This window comes from Dendrobates tinctorius, unplaced genomic scaffold, assembly GCF_039654945.1.
Source record: "Dendrobates tinctorius isolate UK_male_01 unplaced genomic scaffold, ASM3965494v1 ptg000037l, whole genome shotgun sequence".
Lineage (NCBI taxonomy): Eukaryota > Metazoa > Chordata > Amphibia > Anura > Dendrobatidae > Dendrobates > Dendrobates tinctorius.
In genome coordinates this window covers 30,915,638-30,928,143 of record NW_027361705.1, presented here as the reverse complement: position 1 = coordinate 30,928,143, position 12,506 = coordinate 30,915,638, and the positions used below count along the sequence as shown (strand labels likewise).

The following is a 12,506-nucleotide window of genomic DNA, read 5'->3' as shown; positions in this document are numbered from 1 at the left end:
GGAAATACCTTATCTCCTGATGAAGGGGTTGCAAAAAATCTTGAAACGCGTAGAATAAACCACTGTCAATTTTGATAATCGTCTGGAACGTCATCTTTTGGGCAGCGCAGACAAAAATCCACTTATTCCTCTACAGAGTTCTGTCTCATATAGTTGGTGACCGACTTGTGGATCTGCTGCAGCCCTATCTATACATGCTTTCAACACCTAATACCAGGTGAGCAGTTTTTTTGCCAAACAGCTTATTGTATATGTGGGATAAGATCCTATTTTGCTCTTGTGTCTCCCATTTTTTCACAATACTATTCCCCATCCTGGCATATGTCCTCCGTTCTGTCACTGCTCTTTAATGCCTAAAAAAATAAATAAATAATTACACTCACCTTCCCTCTGATCCCCACCCCATGGTGTGACGTCACCTGAAGCCAGCAGCTGACTTCCGCGTGCTAACCACGGGAGCAAATTACGTCACTTCCATGAGCTCCCAGTCACGTACACGCTAACGTCAGCCGCTGGCTTCTTATTAGCCAGCAGCATGTATTGCAGAGCACAGACCAGGCACATCACTGCACCACAATACACTTCAGCTGAATGTACGTCCGAAGATGCATGTCCAGTTGAAGTTTATGCTGGTGTTGGCCATCTTTCCACCTGCATGGACCCGGTCACAGTCACAGCCTCTGCAACTGCAATCATTATGCCCTTATCCTTTCCATTCCATTCCTGCCCATAGGTGCAGTTGATGGGAGTTATATATACACTAAGACTGAGGATAACTATCATTTCAGTACTTCGTAGCAGCCGGATCAGAGTACTGGGAACTTTCTGCTACCTGTCGGCACCCTAGATGCCTTTTTGATTAGTTGGCCCCTGTAACATAATGTTACCTAGGATGCCATGAAGTATTAGGCAGTTCACTATAATTTAATTTAGCATATAATTTAATTTTAGTGAGAGCGAGCATTGGTCTTTCCAATGCCCAAATAACTTTCTATATGACAGCAACCCTGTGCAGATTGGCCAGTAAATAATGATGTATCCCCAATCCTGTAGCTCAGTTTCAGTGCTGTAAATTGTCAGATTGGGACAGATGCACAAAATAGTCATTTAAGCATCAATGCCTGGAACACGCATGTCTATGTCAGTAACCACACAAATTCCTTTTTGCTTAGTACATTGTGTCTCAATTTACTTTATTCTCTTTGTTCTGTTATTTCCTCAAATTCATGCAGATATTCTCTTTAGAGAGGAAGAAAACTAGAACTCTAGTGCCACCTATTGAATGTAGAAATCCTAAAAGTCAATGTCGACCCTTTAGCAGCCACATGACATACCATAGCCAATTAGAAAACCCAGTTGGCAGATACGTGTTTTGGGATGTTTGCCCCTCAGGAAGTCTGATTTGGCTGGAAGAGAGGCCTCTGGCAGAGAGTTCATAGGGTAACACTTCTCCTTGTGAAGAATGCCTTGTTAGCATAAGGAAAATGAAAATTCAGCCCATGAACAGCAGCGCTTCCCAGAACTCACATCCAAGGATGATATTTTGAATTTTTCAGATACAGTATATATCCTTATTCAAGTATCATAAAAACACAATGCAATTGTATTGGAATTGTATTGTGTTTTTATGATACCTGAAGAAGGATATATACTGTATCCGAAACGCGCTGTATCACCTCGTATTAAAAAATAAAAAAAAAAAAATTCAAAATATCATCCTTGGATGTGAGTCCTGGGAAGAGATGCTGTTCATGGGCTGGATGTGTTCATTTTGAATTACTTGTCCTGTGTGAGCCTGTGTCTGGCTCTTCCACTTAGATCAACCCGATGCAAGCTGCAAGCCTTGTCCATTGAAAAGTATCCCAGGAAAATCTTTTGAGGATACATGTTCTAAAGCCACATTAGTCCTCCATCAGGTGAGTGCATGAACTTGTGCACCCATCAAATACTATTATATATTGTGTTTACGCACTTACAGCGCCGCATTTTGTCTGTTCTTTTCTCCCAAACAGGGTTTTTTTTGTTTTTCGTATGTTGGCATAAGGAGACTTATAAGCCATGCAATGCTCCTCTGGGAATTTATATATACAAACAGCCTCTTCATAGCAGAAGAGGACTAGAACTCTAACGCCACTTATTGAATGTAGCAATCCTAAAATTCAATATCCACTCTTTTGCAAACCTTGCCACATGACTTAGGATAAGAAGCCAATCAAGAAGCTCGGTTTACAGACACATGTTTTGTGGGCCTTGCCTCTCATCAGTGCAAAGCAGGAAATCTGCCATGGCTGGGTGAGATGCCTCTAACAGGGGATCTAAAGGGTAATGTTTCTCATTGTGGACAGCATTGCATGGCCTATAGTTCACATTATTCCAACATCTCACTCTGCACAAAGATAAATGTTACCCGTTAGTTTCCTTGTACTTATACCACTACATAGCCAACAACACTGACTGCTGCAGACCAAAGTAATAAGAACACAAAAAAATTGTCAATATTAATAATATCTACGCACGGCTTATGTCAGGCTCACTGCCACTGTCTCGGCATAGATTTATTACTAGTTAACCCTCATAAATCTTAGTTCACAGAATAGCTAGCACAGTTGTAGTCAACCCAAACTACATACAGGGTAGGTCCTGAAAATCAGGGCTCAGGTTTCATTTTATCATCAGTTTAAGAAATGAATGAGGCCCTTCCTAACCTACTTCTTGCTCATCAAATGGTACAGTTTTTGGATTGTGTCCAACATACCGAAGTAGTTCATCAATGAATGATAGTACTGATCTAAGTACTGTAAGGAGGCTAATAACTGTATAGTAGATGGGAGGTATGTGTCACAGAGATGGCTGCTCTCTGTGATGTAACCCGGAGTATTTTTTTTTAGTGCACGTAAGCACTAAGAGGTTCGTTTGATGCACCTGGGACCAGCTTGCGGGTAGCTATGAGAGATAGGCGGTTATGGCTACCCACATACCTCACCTCTGGGTATAGTTACAGCCTATATAATGGAGGCTGTTGTTTGGCACATGGTCTGTGTGTTGGGGAGGGAGAAGGCCTCCTGTGTGCTTGGCTCCTGACCGAGCCTGAGAACTGGACACTAACCCAGCCTGTGTGCCCTGCTATGGAGATTTTGTGTTGTATTTGGTGCAAATCGATTCCCAGTACCCGGTCCATCGGCCGCTGGACAGGAGCCCTGAGAACCACTTCCTACCTCTCATAATCTGAGACTTTTCTCATGATTCACCAACCTGGCGCAACATCATTGTTGAGGTGTGATGAACATGTAATGTCACGCCAGGCCGGCTGATAAAAAGAAGAGAGAAGAGCTGTGGATGGCATCAGTTAGAAGGCAATTCTTAGGGCTCCCGTCTAGCGACAGCAAATTGCTAACATGGCCGATGGACTGGTTCCAGTGAATCGATTCCCACCAACGCTACACAGTTATAATAATAAATCTGTTACACTCCCTAACACCGAAATCATGAATATAACATAGGATAAGGTATTTTTTAAGATTTTTTTTTATCTGATCTTCCTTTATTCTGATCAGTAGATGAATGTCATGGTCTACTTACTCAGTGCATGGAAGTCATATTATCCCAGGTATACCTATGTCACGGATGACTGACCCATGAAATTACATTTCCTCTTTGTGTGAACTGTTGGAGAAAATGTGGTTGATGTGACTAATCCAGAACTTGTTAGTTCACTTGTAAAATTTCCCCTTTAGTGAAGGAACTTTTTCAAAAATCTTTTCACATGACCTGGGCTAGATGGAAACAAAAAGTGCCACATGGGAATTGAGAGAACATCTATTAATTATTATTATTATTATTATTATTATTATTATTATTAGAAGCCTAACAAAATTTATATTAACAGTGCGACTGCGATTTTCATGTGATACCCCATTTTTAGTCCTTGGTGTTTAGTAGCTCTAAGATCTATCCTAAAGTGTTGTCTAGAGGATAGGTTATAACTTATTGATTGGTGGGGTGTAATGATTGATGGGGTGTAATGACTGGTGGTGTGTGACCAGTGTCAGACTGGGGTGGTAAGGGCCCACCAGTAACATTGACTTTGGGGGCCAACTTTTCACCTGCATACAAATATTACACTACCTTCGTTCACAAATTTAGCTATATCTCTATATAATAGTACACTGGGTAGTATGGTAAATGAATGATATGCTTTTTTTTCTGTACAAAGTGAATCAAATGAATTATGCCAAGTACTGCCCATACAGTGGGGTTAGGGGCCCAGATCTGCACAGGGGCCCACCGGGGGATTCCCCTGTTATCCTATGTGCCAGTCCGAGCCTGTGTGTGACTGCTATAGCCTGCAACACCCAACAAATCAGGGCACTTTTATCCATATTGGAATGGAGCAGCAGTACATTTGCTCGACCTGTGCTCCTGTCGAACACTGTACTTGGCTTTTACCAGGAGCACCATGGAAAATGAATGGAGCAGTGGTCAGGCGTCCAACTTGCCGCTCCATTCTAACAATGCTGTTTCTGCCAATTCCAGAACTCCGGCCCTCACCAGTCAATAACTTTTTACTTATCTGTGGGTAGGGTGATGACTTTTTTCTCCAGACAACCTCTTTAAATAGGATCCTCATTATCAGCCTACCTTGCTGATCAGATTCTTCTATAAACAATTGATCAGTGACCCCTTTTATTTAAGCATTTTCTTTGGCATACACCATTGCCTAGTGTTTTTCCTCAGCTTTAGGGCTTGTGTACGTGAGCGTATTTTCGGTCAGAGTGTGATCCAACAAAACATCGGATCACACTTGGACCAGTGTTATTCTATGGGGCCGTACACGTGTCAGATTTGTTTCCTCAGACAGGGCAGCATACTTGAGTTTGATCCCATATTCGGATCGCATTCAGTCATGCAAGTCAGTGAGTCCGTAGATATCATTGGACTGCATTCAGATGACAGAATGGAGAAGATGGAGATTTTTTTTTCTCCATCTTCTCCGCATCCAAGAGAATCGGATCACACTCTGATCACACTCTGATTAAACTCTGATCAGAGTGTGATTTGTATAATCATCCACAATCTCTCTGAGATAAAACACTGGTGAAACCCTAGCCTTTCCATAGCTATGTGTTATATATCTTATACTTTATAGGCTAGCTTCACACTAGCGTTCAGGAGGGCTGCGGTTGGCTGCCTACTTCCTCCTTTCTTCATCCATGAAGCTCCGCCTACTCTCCGCCTACTTCTGTATGTGTCCTGCTTTTCCCTGCATACCTACCTTTAACACTGGGTACGCAGGGACATGCGTTGCATGCGGATGCATCTGCATGCGGCGATTTGACGTGTGCAGCGACCGCACGGCAACGCATACACATATGATATATTTACCAGTGCTATAATACCATTGTCTAAGGCAGGGTTCCCCAACTACAGTCCTTATGGGCCACCAACAGATCATGTTTTCAGGATTTCCTTAGTATTGCTCAGGTAATAATTGCATCACCTGTGCTATACAAAGGAAATCCTGAAAACATGATCTGTTGGTGGGCCTTGAGGACTGGAGTTGGGGAACCCTGGTCTAAGGCAAAGGTGTGGTGATGAGGAACTCAACTATAAAAGAAGTGTGGATTTCTTTGCACAGCAGCAATGGCCATGTTCACATGTTCAGTATTTAACCTCAGTATTTGTAGCCAAAACCAGGAGTGGGTGATAAATACAGAAGTGGAGACGGGTTTCTATTATACTTTTCCTCTGATTATTCCACTCCTGGTTTTGGCTTACAAATTCTGAGGTAAAATTGTGGCGCCCCTAAGGCTCAGTCGCCACAGAAGTACTGCACCTCCTCCTGAGGTGTGGTGCCCCACCATCCAGGTAGGTTGGGGGCTCCTGACCATGCTCCAACACTTGCATCCCACAAAACACAGTAGTTCAGCAAAGCCACATTGCGGCTCCCTGCTTGGAGTGTAGCAGAGCACCTTTGGTGGCTCCCTGCTTGGAACACGAAACGTGCTGGGAGGCGGGTGGAGTTGAGAATACATAATAGAGCAGGAAGGTTTAGAATTACAGGTCAGTCAGTCAGTGAGTGAGGCTGAGAGAGAGGAAGACACTCGGAGAGGAGTGGGGAAAGAAGATCCCTGAGAGAGGGATGGAGGAAGGAGGTGCTGCAGCAGACCTCAGTGACCTGTGTCTGCTGGCACGGGAAAGGAAAGAAGGAGAAAGACATTGAACTGAAGCCTGATCTTCCATAAGAAAGAAAGACAAGAACAGAACGTAGGAGTAAAAGGGAACAGAGAGGATGTGGGTTAGAGGAAGAACCCTGCCTAGAAGTTCTAAGCGCAAGACCGGGGCCCGGTCCCCAAGGTTGTATGGACACTAATGGTTCTGCAGCAGACACCGGTGGAGTAGTGGGCTGTAAATGCACTACTCCCATCTAAGACTTGGGGGCACAACAGCAACTTGGATAGTGAGCCGGGACTCAGGAGTGAGGAGTCCCCGAAGCAGGCTACAGCTGTCTGCCGTACAAGTAGAGTTCTTGGGAACATCAGTCAGGAGGAACTCCTGTGTAACTCAGTACTAGGAGTACTTCACACCAAAGGCGCTATAAGAGGAGACGTTCAGAAAGGTACTTGTTGGCGGAGCGTTGGAAGGGAGCATTCCATCTGACCTGGAGGTTGATTGAGCCTCTGACCCGGAGGACACAGTACGGAGGCAGGCACCTGTGTATACTACAGACTGTGAGTAAAGTTTTGGAACTACAAGCCCTGGTGTCCTCCATTGATTCTTGCGTCCACACACCCAACACTGCTACATCTGGGTACCCACTTCCATACCGCTTGCGCCTCTCCTCTAACTCCACATCTACACTGCCCTGGGACAACAGCTTCACCTGTGGGGAGCTTCACCATCTTGGCTGCAACACACCACCAGCCCCAGAGGATCTGCAAGCAGCGTCGGCTCAACATCTCACTTGCTGAACAACAGAGGTGTCGTCACGAACTATTCCATTAACCACATTCCACCATTCACATTTTCCTATTACTTGGGCGCCCAGGGCCACGGACCGGGTCCCCACTGCTGTGACACATCCCGCTGATACCGGCCCGGTGCCGAGTACCCCACAGCCCTGGGAGGGCGACCCAAAATACTCACCAAATACTCATCCTGTGAACGTAGCCTTACTCCTGGGCCCAAACAATACAATCCCTTTTTAATGAAGGAGTGGGAGCCTGCTACAGAATTTGCATTAGGACCCCCATAGTTACATGATTAAAGGGAACCAGTCATCTGATTCATGCCACCCAAAGCGCTGATTGTATGAACTAGGTCGGGCTGCATGATTGCAGCCAGGTCTATTTTTTTTTTGCTCTGAAATGTTCCTGCATGCCCACATATGTGGTGTATGGGAAAGACTGATCTTATTGACAGATTCCCTTGAAAAAAAATGCAGAAATTTAATATAATGTTCTGTTTGGAAATCCATTCACTGTCATAAATATTCAGTAACAGGGATGTCTCGAGAGGCATAGAAATACTTTTTCACAAAAAATAAATTAATGTATATAAATATACTGCACAATGTTTTAGCATCAAGACTTAGTAATCTTGTGTCAGATACAAAAGGGTGGCATTTGGCTTTTGAGAAAAATAACATTAAGGGGCTACTGTCACTCTGTGTAACTCAGTATTGCTGCTACAATAACTTTTGGTCCATGCCAACTAAAGTATGTAACAGAGCGCCATTGGTATTGTAAATACTTGTCTCAGCATTGCCAAGTCAGGAAGGTGCCAGCAAGACATGAAAATGAATCCTGTATTACAAACTGTGTTCAGATGGCATCCTGAATAGATAGATCACATACATAGGTGCAGAGCAGACCCATAGGTCACACACAGGCGTATTCAATGGTCAACAACTGCCAACCTATTCCTGCATTATAGAAGTATACACAGCAGGTACGGACTGGGGCTGAAATTCAACCCTGGCATTTGAAATCACACAGGCACATGCTGTCCCCATCCCCCAGCACCAGATGGGATATATTACTAATATTACCCCGGATGCAGGTTTGATGCACTTTCATGCCAATTCTTTCAGCATTTTTGCAGCATTTTTCACCCGTTTAAATGCACAGGAAAAAAACAAAAGTACAAATGCACGTATTTTAAGCAGCGTTTTTCTTGCAAAACACTGATATTTGTAGGATAAAAGCTGGCTGTAAATCCTAAATGTGTGCACATGCCTTAAGGAGGACCTGACAGCTGATACATACTGCCCAATCCATGGGCAGCATATATGAGGCACTGGCTATATGGCCTCAGCCAGGTATGTTTGACTCTGAAACATTGAAGCGTTTCAGAGAAAAACATACTTTAAAAGCCACCGGGGACTGCGCTTTAGACTAGTCGGACAGGCGGGTCCTTGGTTGTTCTCCCCATCTGGAGTCCTGGAGTGACAGGTCTCTGCTTACGTGCACATATAGCAAAGTCTTGGTCCAACTTGGTCCATAGTCTTGATACAACTTAGTCCAAAGTCTTGGTCCAACTTGGTCCAAAGTCTTGGTCCAACTTGGTCCATAGTCTTGGTCCAACTTAGTCCAAAGTCTTGGTCTAAAGTAAACATGTAACTGTCTTGGTCATTACCGCCTGAACTGTATAATGTTCTCCTACTTATTGCCTATTTGTTGGGAGTCCAGTTATGATTTGTTCCACTCCCCTGCTGCTTGTGTTCTCTGATTGCAAGTAATGCAGTCACAAGTACAGATATCTGTCCAATCAGGCAAACAAATTGGTGTGTGAATGGCCATTTGAGCTGATTGAAATCTGTTTCATCTGCCAACAATTTGATGCAAGTGTTGCCAGTATCTTGGATCTGAGCACGGCACTCATTACATATCTGGATACTCTATGCACTAGCTAAATACAGTATAAAGCCTCCTTCACATGTTCATGTTTGCAGTATGGGTGGCATCCGTTGTTTTCATGGATGCCACATGTACCGATTATAATCTATGGGGCTGTGCACATGTCTGTGTGTTTCCATGGACCGTGTGTTCGTGCAAACCACATGAAGATATAAATGTAAAAGACTGGATTCAAATGTGCTAAAACTGCGCTGCCATCGGAGGGATGATGATGAGACAGGAATCCAAGATTGCGGTTTATTGATCAACGCGCTTTGAAGTATCAAACTTCGTCATCAGGACAAACCACAGTGTCTCCCACTGTCTCCTTCCCCATTACCCTGTAAGGGCAGGGTCCTCTCCCATCTGTACCAGTCTGTCATTGTTAGTTTGCTCATTGTAATTTATATTTGTATCCCGTATTTAAGCTCTTCTCATGTACAGCACCATGGAATCAATGTGGCTCTAAAAAAAAAATTATAAAAGCAACAATAATTTATGGTACCAATTTCAGACCATTAAACAAACGCTGTTGGACTTTATACAATTTGCTCACTGCCTGTTTACCAGCTTCTTTATACAAGTGGATGAAAGATGATGGGGACAGAAGTATTGATATCATGCTCGTTCTGTTCTGTACAGTATCGCGTTATCGGCAGCAGATCCTGTTTTCTCCTGTTGAGAACAATGACTTTTGCTCCAACATAAACAATACACACCTGATAAGTGAGAATTTTGCTTGTTCGTTGTGTGATAGCCACCATGTTTACACCTACAAATACTTGACTGTGCCGTCTGCCTTTTAAAATGTGGATGCTACACACTCTGTATATTACATATATTCAGTCCATGCTACCCACAAACTCAGTGCAGCTTCTGGCTTGTAAAGGTTGGGGGTGCTTTTGAGGTTGGGGTCCTGGGCGATTTCACCGTTTACACCCCACAAAAAAACTTGCCTCGAGTGTCTTATATTGCATAATTTGTACTACACAGCTACTACTGATATAGTAAATAATGCCAAAAGTCTATCACACATTAATAAAAAAAAAGTGTTGATTCTAACGCTCGCACAATGTACATACAAAAGATGTACATAGCTACATTTTTAAACATCACCCATAAAAAGTGTGACATCTCAGTTGAACATTTTGTCTACTGAAGCCTGGTGAGTTTTAACTTTTTTCTGTAAGACAATTGTTTTGTGTCATTGACTATCTCCTGCAGGGACAGAAGGATCAGGTATGTAAATCCATCATGCCTAATCCACCTTTCCCTCAATCCCTGGGGACAGTTAGCGCCTAATGGTCTGATTCCAGGTTAACGAGGACTTGTGATCAGTCCTGAAATATCTGTTTTTAGTAACCACTTGTATTCCCCATGGAGGTACAATGCTGGAGCATCTTTTTTGTAACTGTTTTTCTGAATAAATTGACACCTGGGTGTTACCAATTCCCTTATTGAAAGGTTGTGTACCTGCAGAGTCTGACTTCGGCAGCTATGATTAGACAAGCTCACCTTTTAGGGACACACCCCTGAGGAATAACAGAGGAGCAGCACAATGTGGATTTCTAAGAAAAGATCCTGCAGAATTATTATTTGATGAATAACATATATGTTTACCAAAACAGGCATGTCAAGAGAGCCAGCAGGACCTGTTTAAGGTGACCCATGTGTGCAACCAGCTATAGGATAGTCATCCAGATTATGACACTCCCCAATTTTGATGTAAGAGTGTATCTGAATGTGACGTCTTTGCTACGTTTTGTACTAAGGTACTGCTGCAGTCAGATGTTATATAGCTCTAAAGATAATTTTCTTAAATCTCATTTGCACACCGCTCATCAGAATACCTCCCTGTTTTGGGGGAAATCTCAGTTTTATTTTATTTTTATACTGCGTGATTTGTCATGGTATTGCCCACGTAACAGTAAAAAGTGCACGTAAAAGCTGTTAACGTGGTTCCTTACATGTAGTGTTGCATTGTTATAGGTCATTAGTAGTCTGACTTTCCACCACACCACTATTTATACAAGACATCGTAGCATAAATTGGAATTATATGAGGGGGCAGTTGTCCTCTGGCTCTGCTCTTCGAGTACAAGAGTCTATGGAAGATGGGGGCCCGGCTACCCATTCTGCATTGGGGTCCAGAGGATTTACAGTTATGTCTCTGGCCATCAAGGGTCTGTAAAAAGCTTTGATGTAGTTAATGTGTCAACTTAAAAAAAATCCAGCATTTAAAAAAAAAATAAAATCCATGGCTCCATGATGATAAATTCCATACGATAACCACGTTCCATTTTTCCCCATAGGATTCTATTGAAACAGTGTATGATGACTTAATGAAGATTTTATAATATTTTAATCTTTTTTTCTTTAAAAAAGAACTTTGCCTTAAATAGCAGAAAATTAAAATCAGATAACCTAGCCAAAGAAATGTAAAAATGAATATTTCTGTGTTTTTCCCAAAGTCAGTAAGTACACGTAGTATTGTTTTCAGTGGATAACTTTGAAAATCCTCTCGAAGAAACGTCCATTTTTGAGCCAGGTTTGACCTTTACTTCTGTATAAACTGTATACTAAATATTACTATAGCAGAAGCTCGGATGTGACTTCAGTTAATTAGTTAACCCAGGAATAAAGCTGCTAAAGTCAGGGAAACAAATCATTTACACCAATACCAGCTGTATGGGAATCCGCCTCCCATATATTACCTTCATGAACCCTGTGGCTATGATCTGGGGTAATGTGCTATTGCGTTGACCTGCTGCTGTTAGCAGAAAAAAGTGGATTTTGAAAGTTTTCAAAAGTTTTAGCCTTTCAAAGCCAAGACTTATCGATTTTAATTTTTATAAACTATATATTCAATGGAGATAAACCTCTCACAAAATAAGCCAAAAACCTACAATTTTTGGGATAATGACGAACAATATGTCCGAACCCCACTAAGAAGACACAAATGTTACATGCTCAACAATGTCTTACCAGAACCATGCAGTATGTCCTCTCTGCCGGCAAAAGCTTTGCTTTCTTGTCACTCCTGTCCCCGTATCCAACTCACACAGAACTGGAAATTCAACTATATTGCAAACTAGAATGACACCACACCCACGGTCACACACAGACCATTGCAGTGACGCACTGCGAAAACTGTCATAAATGAGAGGCTCCCTTAGAAAGTATGTAGCTGGAAGAGAATAAACAGAGGCCCAAAAATAGGACAGCCCACTGATTTTAATATTTTAACATATGATATATGATAAAATATCACTTGCAAAGAGCTTTCCTGGCTCTGGAGGACCCAGCATATCTATTCATTTCAGCAGGAACTGTGTAATACTTCAATTCCACTGCAGTGCCTCTACAGGGGAAATAAACAACCAGATTACCCTAGACAATTAGATCCAACTGTCGAGTTACAGATCCCTTCTATCAAAAATGGATTTTCTAAAGTGATCCACTACTTAAAGTGTATCTGTGAATATTCAAGTTTCGACAGACGTGGCCACAGTTCTTTGATTGCTCTGTGATCACAGTTGAGCATCTGTGACTTGCTTTAAACATCATTGAACTACAAGCCCCAGAGTATTTTGCTGTGGAGATTACATGTAAC

General features: G+C 42.5%; 1 protein-coding gene across 1 annotated transcript in view; it reads right to left on the bottom strand.

Annotated features, from left to right (window-relative positions):
• Positions 1-11,928, bottom strand: part of SYT8 (synaptotagmin 8) — a 47,523-nt gene extending 35,595 nt beyond the window's left edge. The window contains exon 1 of the mRNA XM_073574033.1: positions 11,879-11,928. The gene's annotated coding sequence lies outside the window, so the exon portion shown is untranslated. The remainder of the gene's footprint in view (positions 1-11,878) is intronic.
• Positions 11,929-12,506: the final 578 nt, after the last annotated feature.